This window comes from Tachysurus vachellii, chromosome 9 (genome assembly GCF_030014155.1).
Source record: "Tachysurus vachellii isolate PV-2020 chromosome 9, HZAU_Pvac_v1, whole genome shotgun sequence".
In the NCBI taxonomy this organism is placed as follows: domain Eukaryota; kingdom Metazoa; phylum Chordata; class Actinopteri; order Siluriformes; family Bagridae; genus Tachysurus; species Tachysurus vachellii.
Window position 1 is genome coordinate 11192264 of NC_083468.1, and position 12367 is coordinate 11204630.

Below are 12367 nucleotides of genomic sequence, written 5' to 3' on the forward strand. Positions count from 1 at the left end.
AATAATTGAAATGTCATGGCTTAAGCGTGGTTAAATATGTATACAGTCTACACCATCAGTCATAACATTAAATACATAGACAGGTGAAGTTAATAACGGTGGTTATCCAATACAGTGGTAACTGTCAAGGGGTGTGATATACTAGGCAGCAAGTGAACAGTCAGTTCTCAAAAGTGATTTGTTGGAAGTAGGAAAAATGGAATAGTGTAAGGATCTGAGTGAGCGGGGTCAAATTGTGATAGCTAGATGACTGACTCAAAACTGTAAAAAATCTTCAAAAATGATTTGAGGAACATGACAAAAAGTTCACGGAGTTCACCTGGCCTCCAAATTCCCCAGATCTCAATCAGATCGAGCATCTGTGGGATTTGCTGGTCAGATGTGCTGCTTACATCTTGGTGCCAGATATCACAAGACACCTTGCCTTGTGGAGTCAAAGCCTTGATTTGAGTGACACACAATATTAGGCAGGTGGTTTTATTGTTTTGGATTATTGGTGTGTATTATAAATAGGGCATTTATGTGCACATTATATATAATACCATAAGAAATTTTTGAGCAAATGAGCCATTTGGCTGAGAAAGAAAGAAGTGGTACAGTAGTTTTTTTTTATAGGTCATTTGTATGATTGTCTAATAGATATGTATTGAGGCTGGAGAGGGGACAGATTAATGGTACTGCCAGGTACAGACAAAGGACATGGATTATTCTAAACAGTCTAAGCCAAAAAGTTAAACATACCCATTGTAAAATGGGAATCTGACACACATATAGGGAATGGAGCTTACATCATGTTTTCAAACTTAATATTAAGTCACATTTAACCTGAATAGCGGTTGCCTAGCGAAACAAAAGAAAGCATAAAACAAGTTTTTCAGCTATGACATTCATGGTAATGTCATTTAAAGACATAGAGGAAGCATTGAGTGTCTGGATTCACATACTCAGCAATAGGAGGAAAAAAATAAACAAATAAAGCATATTGTTATGACTATGTCCATGGCAGCCCTAGGGGCTCATGAGAAGACCTACCTCTTCCTAAACTACTTAGACTATCACTAGGCAAACAAAAGAAGAACTTGTCCTTGTGTTTTTCCTGCTATATTATCTCCCAACAGAGTTTTAAACAGATGGTATGCTTAGTATTTGACCTATTAAATCAGTATTGATGTATTCATTGACAAAAGACGTCTGCCAAATGGCGTAAATGTCAATATAAAGGCTGTAGTGGAACTATTATACTTTATCTCTTCTTGCTATAGTACAGACAACTATTACGTAATTCACAAAAAAATTGCACCTTTTTTTTATGTATTGTTAAAGATTAAACTCAAAGTTTAAAACAAATGCCAACACACCTTAATTATTGAAACACTTGTTTACTCTGAAAGCACCTGGACCGAATTCATGTGTGCTGGTCATATGAGATCTAAATACAATAAACATATAAGCTATACACAACACTGAAATGTTTGGCTCATGCCTCATGGTAAGAGTGTTTTATAAGCAGGGGTGTAGAGGATAATGTTTGCATATGACTAAGGACACAATTGATATCCCTCACTGGCATTTGAGCTCAAACTGCGTGACAGTTAAAACAGACCTTGCCGATCATCCACAGCCATAAAAACCTTCAACTTCTCCCAATTCATCTTCATCCCAAGTCACATGGTTCAGCTCTGAGCACTCATAAATAACTAGAAGTGAACCACAACACTAACACTTAACCTTCAGGAAGCAGACCAGAGCATGTTTAAACCACGAGGAAGTTCTTTTTTTTTTGCTTTGAGTTTTACCATTTTAGGTAAATGTCAATAGCTGATTATTTTGATACACAATATTTACTAATATGTATTCATTTCAATTTCTAATTTATACTGATAAAGAAATACATTTCTACTCCAAAACAAGCTCCTCATTATCACAAAATAGTTGCAACATATGCAAAAAATTAGCTTGCCATAATCCTTCTCTCTCATAATCTACAGTCCCTCTCTCTCACACCACAGCCGTTCTGGGCTATGATGATTCTGCCCCATTGCTCCACTTGGAGTGGAGAGTTCACATCCCAGTAAAACCCAGCTGTGCATGATTCGGCTCGTGTATTCAGTGCAGGCCATGATGATCTGCCCTGGGTGTATTGCAGTACACTGTAGAGAAGCGGCATCAGGCATTCCAAAGTGCACTGCCCTGAGCCTCTTATCCCAGCCTGGTAGTCAGTAAATCAAATTAAATCTATGTAAGAAACAGAAAAAGAGAAACACTAAGTTGCGATGACTAATAAGAGTCTAATGTCTCATATTATCTGATTACTGGCACCTTAAAATTGAGACTCAGACCTAAAAATAAAATAAACTTTAAACAACATCAAACTACCTCTTTCTGAAGTACGTAGACTACCATTAGAGTAACAAAACAAAACAAAAAACTTGTGTGGGTTTCTTGTTATACTTCCTCCCAGTTGAGTATTAGACAGATTAAACCTATTAACATAATTAACCTGTATCGATGTATTCATTGACCGAAGAATTTTACGTCATTTGGCAAATTTAAAATACTCATTTTTAAATAGACTTTTGTATTTCTATAGCTGGATTCCTGTGTGCTGGTCATATGAGATTTAAATAGAACAAAAACATAAACACTTGGCAAGAAAAATAGGTGCAGAATTAAAAAAAAATACCAGATACCCATGTACAAAATAATAACCGCAAACATACATAAACATATATATTAGTGACAGTGTATTTTTTCCCTGGATACTTTGTGTAAATCCAAGCAATTTCCAACTTTATGATCCCATTAGCATCTGTCAAACTGTTGTATGCAAATATAAAAATATTCTGACTAAACCAACACTATATCATACAGGTTTTAGGCACAAATGAACTCTCAGTGAAAAAATTAATCATACTCTGACTCAAAAGACAACAAAGGACCTGGTGACAGAACTGAAAGTACCAAAGTATATACATCCACCATTAAATGTGTTTGACATCATGCCCTGAAAGTTTGTTGTGCCAGGTAGAAAACCTCACTCCAATATTGACATGAAATGACTTTTGCAGCCTTTTGCAGGAGTGTTCTCTGGTTAGATAAATCACAGAATGAACTTTTGGCTATAATAATTGGTGCTATGTATGAAGTGAAAAAGGGTGAGGATTTTTAATCTGTAAAACACCATCCCACCTATGAAGCATGGTGGTGGCAGCATCATGTTTTTTGTGTGTTTTGTTTTGTTCTTCTTTGCTGTAAAAGGGACTGGTGCACTTTATAAAATAGAGAACATAATGAGGAATGGAAGATTGTCTAAAAATACTCAGCAATCCCTCAAGACATCATCCACAAACTTCAAACTTGTTTCGCAACTAGATCTTCCAGCAGAGCAATGATCCTAAGCTTGCCTCCAAAGTTATAATAAAAATGGCTCAGAAACAGCAAAGTAAACATAGTGGTGTGGTGATCACAAAGCCCTGACCTGAATCCCATAAATTTGTGGATTGAACTGAAAAACTGTGTCCAAACAGAAAGTCCTACAAACCTCTCTGAGTTACACCAGTTATGTTTGGAGGAATGAGCAAAAATCTAGCAAGCTCGAGGAAGGCTACTGCAAAACACGTATAATATATAATCTATATAATGTAGATACCCTAATTGACAACACATGGTAAGATGAAATGTGTGGAGTTAATAAAGGGGTTTGAATGTCTCTTATGTATATGTATATTTTGGCTTTAACTCAATAGTTACAGTGCACCTGAGGCTATAACACATTCATTTGATGTGAAGGAGGTACTTTACATGCCTGACTGTGTTCGTAAGCAAACAAATCTACTTCAGATTTCCTCTTCAGTTGTTTTGAGAAAATTTGTTTTGGCAAATTAAGGGAAGTGGGAAAGTCATAAATTTTGTGGAAAATGTTTTGTCATCTTGAAACTGTAATAGAAGGCAGAGAGAAAGGAAGAGATGAAACAGAGGGAGATAGAAGCAGGGAGTAAAGTGCTGGTTGAATTAAGGAGAAAGGGATTGCTTTTTCTTTACATGACTGCACTGCACCATTCTGAGTTGGGATGGATTAATAGTGACAGAATGGCAGTTGGTTTTCATTAGGTTGTCTCTTCCACAGTGCCATAAATATTCCTTTGTCTTTATTTCTACCGCTACATATCTGAATAGATTTCTTAGATAGAAAGGCAGCCTAAATATTCCTTTGGGTGTAAAAAAAAAAAATCCTTCTGTGACATCTACCATGCACTGTGTGTAGAGGCTGTGGGGTTCTCTCGCAGCAGTATCCTCTTTAATATCCTCTTCAGACTTTAAGTCTAATAGTCTCCCCCTTGCCTTTTTCTTCTAAATAATTCCTTATACTACCCGGTGGGGGCTGCAGTGGAATTTGACTTCAATATAAGATCTGTAACTATACACATAACTGGATGAAAATGCATTTGTGTCCTGGAGGGAAGGATAGAGGGTGGGATATTGCAGAGCGAAATATGTGAACAGTATGGAACCGGCACTTGTTTGTTGCCCTCTGTGCATACCAACACAAAACTGAACACCAATAAAATAAGGGCCAGATGTGCATTACTGGCTCGGCCTTCAGTTGGCAGTGAACCTAGGTGGGGAGCTGGCCATGAGGTGGACAGGCTCTTTGTGGCCTGTTATCTTTAAAGCCTGCCGAGCTGCATATGTGCCCAGCTCGCTAAACACAACCAGATCATCTTTTCTTCCATGCTTCTCTATCACTCTATCTTTCTTTCATTCTTTTCATTTTCATTTATCTTCTAGCATAATCGTGTCTTTACATACTTACTTTATACAGCATGTGTGTGTGTGTGCGTGCTTATTTGTGTTTGAGTTTTCTCCATGTTAGTTGCCTGAATTTGAGGGCTTCAGACAGCTCTTTTCTGTTCTACCCAAATCGTTGACCCCTGCCCCCTGGTTTAAGTTCTGACAAACTGACAGTGTTCATTAGCCTCATCAAAGGAATAAAGCCCAACTTTAACCTGAGCCTGCTTCTCCTTAATATTGCTGTTCCCTTTTGATAATATATAGCAACATGTGGAAAGACTTTGAACAAGAGCAAAAAACGGAGTCCAAGTAAGAGCTATTTTTCTCACATACTCAGACACCAAACCAAGTAGTAAGCACATAAATAAATGAGAAAGACAGAGTGCACTATTGCCATTATTAAACACAATCGTTTAGTACTGACAGAAAACATGTAGGATTAAAATTGCTACATGCTAACCATGACATTTGAATCCCAGGTAAAGGAGTCTTTACACAGATTACAAACCACAATATGAATCAAAGGAGCCCACAAGCCCCAGGCAATGTATGTATGAATGTTCCCATCTGTTTCTGAACAAGAAAACAATGCAATACTGACAATTCATCCATGATTCTTATGGGTTGCTCATTTAAGAGTCTCTCTCAGCATTCCAAATGAGTCATGGTGTGTAGTTCATGCCATTTATAATCAATAGTACAGTTGGTGAGTTAGAAGACGTCATAACACAAGAAGAAAATAGCAAAAGAAAAAAGGTCTTGACCTCTGAAAGCATGGGAACAGATTAAAATCTGCAATGATGCAACTAATGCAATGATTAGTTGAGATAAGCTATATATGTTCTCAATTAGACCAGGTTCTTTAATCAGACTAACAACAGACATGCAGTGTTTTCCAAATTCTGTTCGCGTCAGACATCTCTATTTCTCCGTCACTCTCAGCAGTCTTGAACGAAGACTGCATCAGTCCAGTGTTAGCCTTCAAAACCAAAAGTTTGACTACCAAACCAATAAAAGTGTTTCTGTCCTCTTTGTTGCTCTGGTTGAACACCGTTACCAATCCTTCTGACTTGTTCCCACATTATTTACTCTTTTGCACACTTTACTCTCTTTTCATAAACCTAGCATTTTCTGCTAATACCTAACTGGGGGTGTATGTTTGTGCATGCTATATGTTAAGAACATATTGCTACCTTGATATTATACTGAATTACAGGGAGTCGAATCTTAAACTCATAGAATGTTTAGATCGATAATTATAGTTCTAATGCCTTAAGATGTGTTTATTAAGCTGTCCTGGTACAAGATATAGTCTGTGATACTGAGCAAATTCCTATTTATTATAATGCAAGACTATCAAGCAGTGTGAGAGAGTGGAACTGGATTTGCTCTGAACCCCTGCTGCAGCCGGAACATCTGCCCACTCAGTGGAACCAATCAGAGTGAAGAGACCAAGGCCATAACGAATCAGGCTGCTCGGTGAGCTTTTTGTTGGAATCCTGGGGTGGAGCTGGAACAAATGCAGTTACCACCCCCTTCCTCCCTTCTTTTCCCTCCCTCGCTCCCTACACCCGTTCGGCTTTGATATCTTAGACCCCCACGTGGGGAAATCACCTCCCTCTCCTTCCACACTAATAATCCCACGGATCATGACAGAAAGATGACGGACTTAGCATTCAAAATTGCATGCAGCTTATGTGAAAGACTGTCTGTTCTGCTTGTCTATGGCTCCCTTTTCCAGAACTCAGGAAAATCTTTGACATACAATTTGATGGAATTTGTGCTTAGATACATTCCATGTTGCAAGAGGAAAAGCCATTGTTATGAAGATCTGACCTTTCATCATTGCAATTAGCATACTGAAAGATCACCTTTTGCATCCTCTACAAAAGCCTTGTCCACACTGTTGAGACTGAGGATATTTGTGCTTGAAAGAATCACAGCATTTAGCTAACACAAGATTAAAGATTAAAAAAAAAAAAAACAAGGAACACAGGAACAATTGCCAAAATCCTATCATTGGTTTTCCCTGTCATTGATAAAATGATTTACATCCAAAAACCTTAAAATCTTTGGATTGTGTGCCAAAACCTACTATTTATTTGCTTACACTGTGAAAATATTTACTGAAATTTGGATTTATTTCTCATAGTCTGGATAGTCTGGGTGTACCTTACCTCATCATACACTATTCATCCCAGTTTGAGTTTTCATTTCTGCTAGTCCTTGGAGAATGATTAAGAAATACCATAGAGCCATGTAGAATGTTGCCTTCACCAATCTGGTCTTCATGCATTTTTTGTCCATACAGTGCACTCAGTTTTGTGTTATTCTGCTGTTCTACTGAAGTTGCTATTGTTGGTGTCACATGCAGATGCACAAATTGCAGAAAATTTGTTTAAGGCTTTAAGAAATCAATTTGCTTCACTGCTGACACAGTCAGACAGCTGACCCAAACTCCTGTGGTCAAAAATTGATCTCTTTGTCTAGCAGCTAGATCAGAAATCATTAGAGCAGGTGGTCAGGCAAAACATGGTAAATGCATACTGTATGAAATAAGATGCAATGCCTAGCATAGATCTACAGTGTATACCAAATCTGAAGACTGGAGACTGAAGTCGAATCATATTTAAAAACTAGGTCACATTACAGTTTGTTACTGGCATTATAGATTAACCTACTAAACCATTATTTGCTGACTGTATTAAAAGTCATGGTAGGCGCTGGTGTTAAAACATATACACTGGTTCAAAGCTCGGATTACCTGTTTCTAAAAAATTTTATACTCTCACTATCTCTGGGCAAACAGGTGACTAATTGGGGAAAAGTCCACACTGTGCTTGTCATTACTGCTTGGCTTCTCTCTTTAGCCAGTACACCCCTACCTTCATCCAGTGGAACTTGTCAGCTCTAATTTAGCTAATTGGCATTTCTAATGTAGAAGCACTGACCCTCCTCTCTTTAACCCCTTTCCCCCAAAACATTTTTATGTTGGCCCCATGCTAGCCAGATTAACCAGAGCCAGAATAATTGGTCACAGTGAACATCGTACATATAACTGACTTTTTCAGCCATTCTATCTAAGACTATTTCCAATGAAAAGGTTGGACAGCATTTTTCTCACAATCTGGGTGGATCTCAAATTACCATTACTTAAACTCAGTTTGGGTGTTATCCAGTGAAATTGTTATTGTTGATGTGACAAGCAGTCTACAATAATCTGGATAGATTTGACTGCTTAGACTTCAAGACACACTAAGATGACCTTTATGTTCTGCAATTTTGAAAATGTTCTCCCAAGTAGGTAAATTTATAGTCTGGACTAAGAAAACCGGGATGCATATTTTTAGTCATCCGATCCATTCAGCACAAAATAAAAAACATTACAGTATTGGGTTATGCGCAGCAACAACTCCACCTTTTTGAGGAATGATAAAGGCCAAAGCTTCTTAAATTTTTATGCACATATAATAAAGGAGGCAAGGAGGTAATGTTTTCAGACATTTTAAAATCTAAAAAAGATCTATCTGGATTAACATGGATGTAATGACAGATGTAGAAATGTCAAAAAATCTGCTTAAGGCCTTGAGAAATCACTTTGCATCTCTGCTCTCACAACCAGACAGCTGACCAAAATTTCTGTAGTTGGAAATTGTCTAACCGCTCAATCAGAAGTCATTAGGGCTGCTAATTTGGTAAACAGTGGCCAATCCAGCTGAAATACCATGCAATGATAGAGATAGATACATGTAAGAGAGATAGATAGATAGATAGATAGATAGATAGATAGATAGATAGATAGATAGACAGACAGACAGACAGACAGACAGACAAACATGGAGATAGATGACAATGTAAAATTAGACCAGAATCTGAGTCTTTCTTAGACATTTACTAAACCACTATGAAACGAAAGATGACAAAATAAGAAATGCGTTGTCTTCTTATCTGATTTGGTTGCACTCTATAGCCTGCTTTAACTATCTAGACATTTGCCACTTCCTGTGTACTCCGCATTGCTCCATGGATTTCTTTCGTGAATTATGTTCATTCGATTTTGGGGAAGTGAGTGCAAAAAATGTCTAGTGCAGCTAGGTCAGTATCATATATGTATGAATGAATGAATGAATGAATGAATGAAACCTGCAAATTAAGTCATGTTGAGTGTGTTCACTGCAGAGCTAGTCTGTGGGAGGCTAATAAAGAGATCAGTTTACTCTGTATGTGCATTTGATTTCAAACAGGGAGATTGTAAATCTAATCAATGTATTTTGTAAACTTGTTATGCTAAAAATGAAGCATTCCAAAGACATAACGACTGAGAGAGGAAGGCAAATAGACAGAAAGGGGGGTGCGGGGGGGGGTGCGAGTAGTCCAGTCAAGGAGGCATAGTGATTGCTGGGTAGTTTATAGCACAGAAAGACTTGTAGGGTGAAAAACATTATTTCAGCAGCCCCTACATCCTAATAGAAACCAGATGTGCAAGGATTAACAAATGCCATTCCTTATCTTTCTGTATCCACCCCTTTGTCTTTTCCTTTCTCTGTTTCTTATTTTTGTTTTCATTCATTCAATCTCAAGGTTCTAAAGCCTACAGTATTATTTTATTTCATTAAATGATAGGGTAAGCAGGTATAATTTTTAAATGTAGTAAAGCTGACAATGTATATATACACATTTGTGATTTGTTGCATAAAACATACTGTATTTCATAATTAGTACAATGAGCATGTACATTTTTTTATATAGACATTATGGATTTTTGGCCTGAGGTAAGCTTGTGTATGAGCTAAGATTCCTTTGTAAGCAAGTGAAAAAAAAACACTGTCTTTATGAAAGAAGCTTTACAGGCCTGTTGATGTCATTTTGTTCCATTTCATTGCTGCTGGTGACAGTTACTAAGGTGTATTTTTGCATGGCAACAAAATAAGCTAGGAAGAACATTGTGTGCAATCCAAGATTAAGACATTTTCTGGGAAAAGGCCAATGTATAAATTATAATGTGTGCTTGAATTAAAACATGCTATTCAACAATAAACCAGTACATTCAAAGTCAAAAATGGCATTTTATGAACCTAGAGCTTGTGTATAGGGTTTTTATACAGTGTGCAAATAACAACAGCAAGGATGTTAGCTTATTTGGTTTATAGTACTTTACCAACTTTATGTAAACTAAAATGTAAGCTTTGGTGTCACTTATCAGAAATATACACTACATGGCCAGAAGTATGTGGACACTGGACCATCATACCCATTCCCTGAAATGTAGGAAGCACACATTTTATAGGATATTTTTGAATGAAATAGCATTACAATTTCCTAACTAGGGGCCCAAACATATGAACTCCATGGAGACTTGTCTTTGGGAAGATTGAAAGAATCTTGTGATTTTTATAAGCTTTTCTGAAATATATAGGCATATATAAAGGCATAGGTGAATAAAGGCATATGTGATCTTCTTGTATATTATAGTTACAGAGAGTGAAATGGACCATGTGCAAACAAATACACATATGTGGTTCATTCCCTTAAACCTATTAATCACTGAAGTTTTTTTTTGGTCAAACTTAGTTTTAAGTAAAATGAAGTGGATAATATATTTTTCTAACAATATTAGGTTTGAGCTTTTGGATGCACTGGAGCTCCAGTGACAGGCAAGAATTGGAATGAGAAATGGAAACAGAGGCAACATCAGCAGCAGCAGAATGCTATAGGTAATGAGCTGAAAAACTGAATAGCTGTTGTTTGGTTTTGTTTATGCTAAAGTTTGTGTTTGTTTATATACAATATAAGTTACTCGGAATCACTGGAAAATAGAAAATGTGTGTATGTACATGTGTAGCATATTGTGTGTCAGCCACATTGTAAGTCTTGCTGTTTTCTGGCCTCTGAAAGACGAGCTCTCTGATCTCCTTCTGGCTCTCCTACTGGCCAGCTGTCTTCTTCTCTCCCTTCATCTCTGACACCCTGCTTCTCTCTCCAGACTCCCAAATGCCTACCTCCTACAGCAATGCCCACCACTGGCTCCAACAAACACCTCCTCCTTCCAACACCAGTTTAGCATATGAGAGAGAGTGTGTGTGTGTGTCAGAGAGAGAGAGAGTGAGAGAGAGAGAGAGAGAGAGAGAGAGAGAGAGAGAGAGAGAGAGAGAGAGAGAGAGAATCTGTTCTGTAATCTGAAATGTTAAAGACATTTCTAAAATATGACCCCATGGCTCAGTGGTCTGACTATGTTTGAACATCACTAGATGTTTTGTCCGTAGCAAAAAGTCACACTGCCTGCACATATCACACTCAATTTAAAAGTTACTCTGAGGGACTACTTTCTCATTCACTCTCCTGCTGTGTATGAATGTTGGTCATGACACTCTAGGAGATGAGAGAGTGAACTCTGACCCTGCATTTTGACTTGACTCAAATGTCCAGACATTTTGGAGTCTCATTGTATGCATATGAAAGGATAACAAAAAGAATGCATTCTTCCGACCCTTTCCTCCCCTGCTCTCCTTTTACAATGGTTTTCACAAAGGGTAATAAGCACACCCAGTTATCCAGAAGGAAAAAAATGTATTAATTTTACTGTTTTGATTATTTCATATTTAATTAAATGCATTCAAATAGAATGCTACATTTACATATGAATGCTATTCAATGCTATATTCAATGCTATGAATGCTACAAAAACAAGCAAACAATATATACTGTATATATATATATATATATATATATGTATTGTTTTTTAACAAAATTGAATTCAAATAAGTCACCTCTAATATATAATTTTATTTATTTTAGGTATTCTTATAGGAAAGCATTGGATTCACAGAAAGCATTTTATACTTTTTTTTTTGCACATGATGCTTTTTGTTTTTGCACAGTTGCCAGTTGATTTTGGATATTTTTTTCCATCTGTAAATGAAATTATCTTTTAAAAACTGTAATTTGTATTCATTAGCATTGTGATTGTATTATGTTAAATTTTGTGTAGAGATCTGAAACAATTAAGACAAAATATACAAAATATGAAAAATTAATTTGACATTCCCAACCATGAACACAATATATGGTGGTCAGAATCTCTGGAGGTCAGTGAGAGCATTACAGAGGATTATCCTAATATTTAATTGATGAGGCAGGCTGTTTATTTTTGGCATTTTCTTACTTTATCATTTCAGTTACAACAGTAGTCTTCTTTTAAAATGTGTAGTGTGGCTATAGGATATATAAATTTAGGAAGGATTAACTTCAACAGGTGATTATAGCTCATTTATTGCACTTGGCCATTTCTGACATACCAATACATTGCACTTTTCCAGAACGACTTATTATCTGATCACGCTACCCAAGTGATCTTGGTACAGCAGCCTGCTTGGGTAGACATGAAACTCTCATGTTTCCTGGTGTTAGCAATTTAGCATGACATGTGTTGGCATCTACTTGGCTATTCAACTGCTTGATATCCAAGTTATAGCTCTAAATACTTGAAGTCTGGCTCATACAGTTTTAAGAGAATGGCCAACAGTGCCTGCCCTATCCTATTTTTGTTTGTAATGAGCGCTCATGAGTTTTTAAGAAA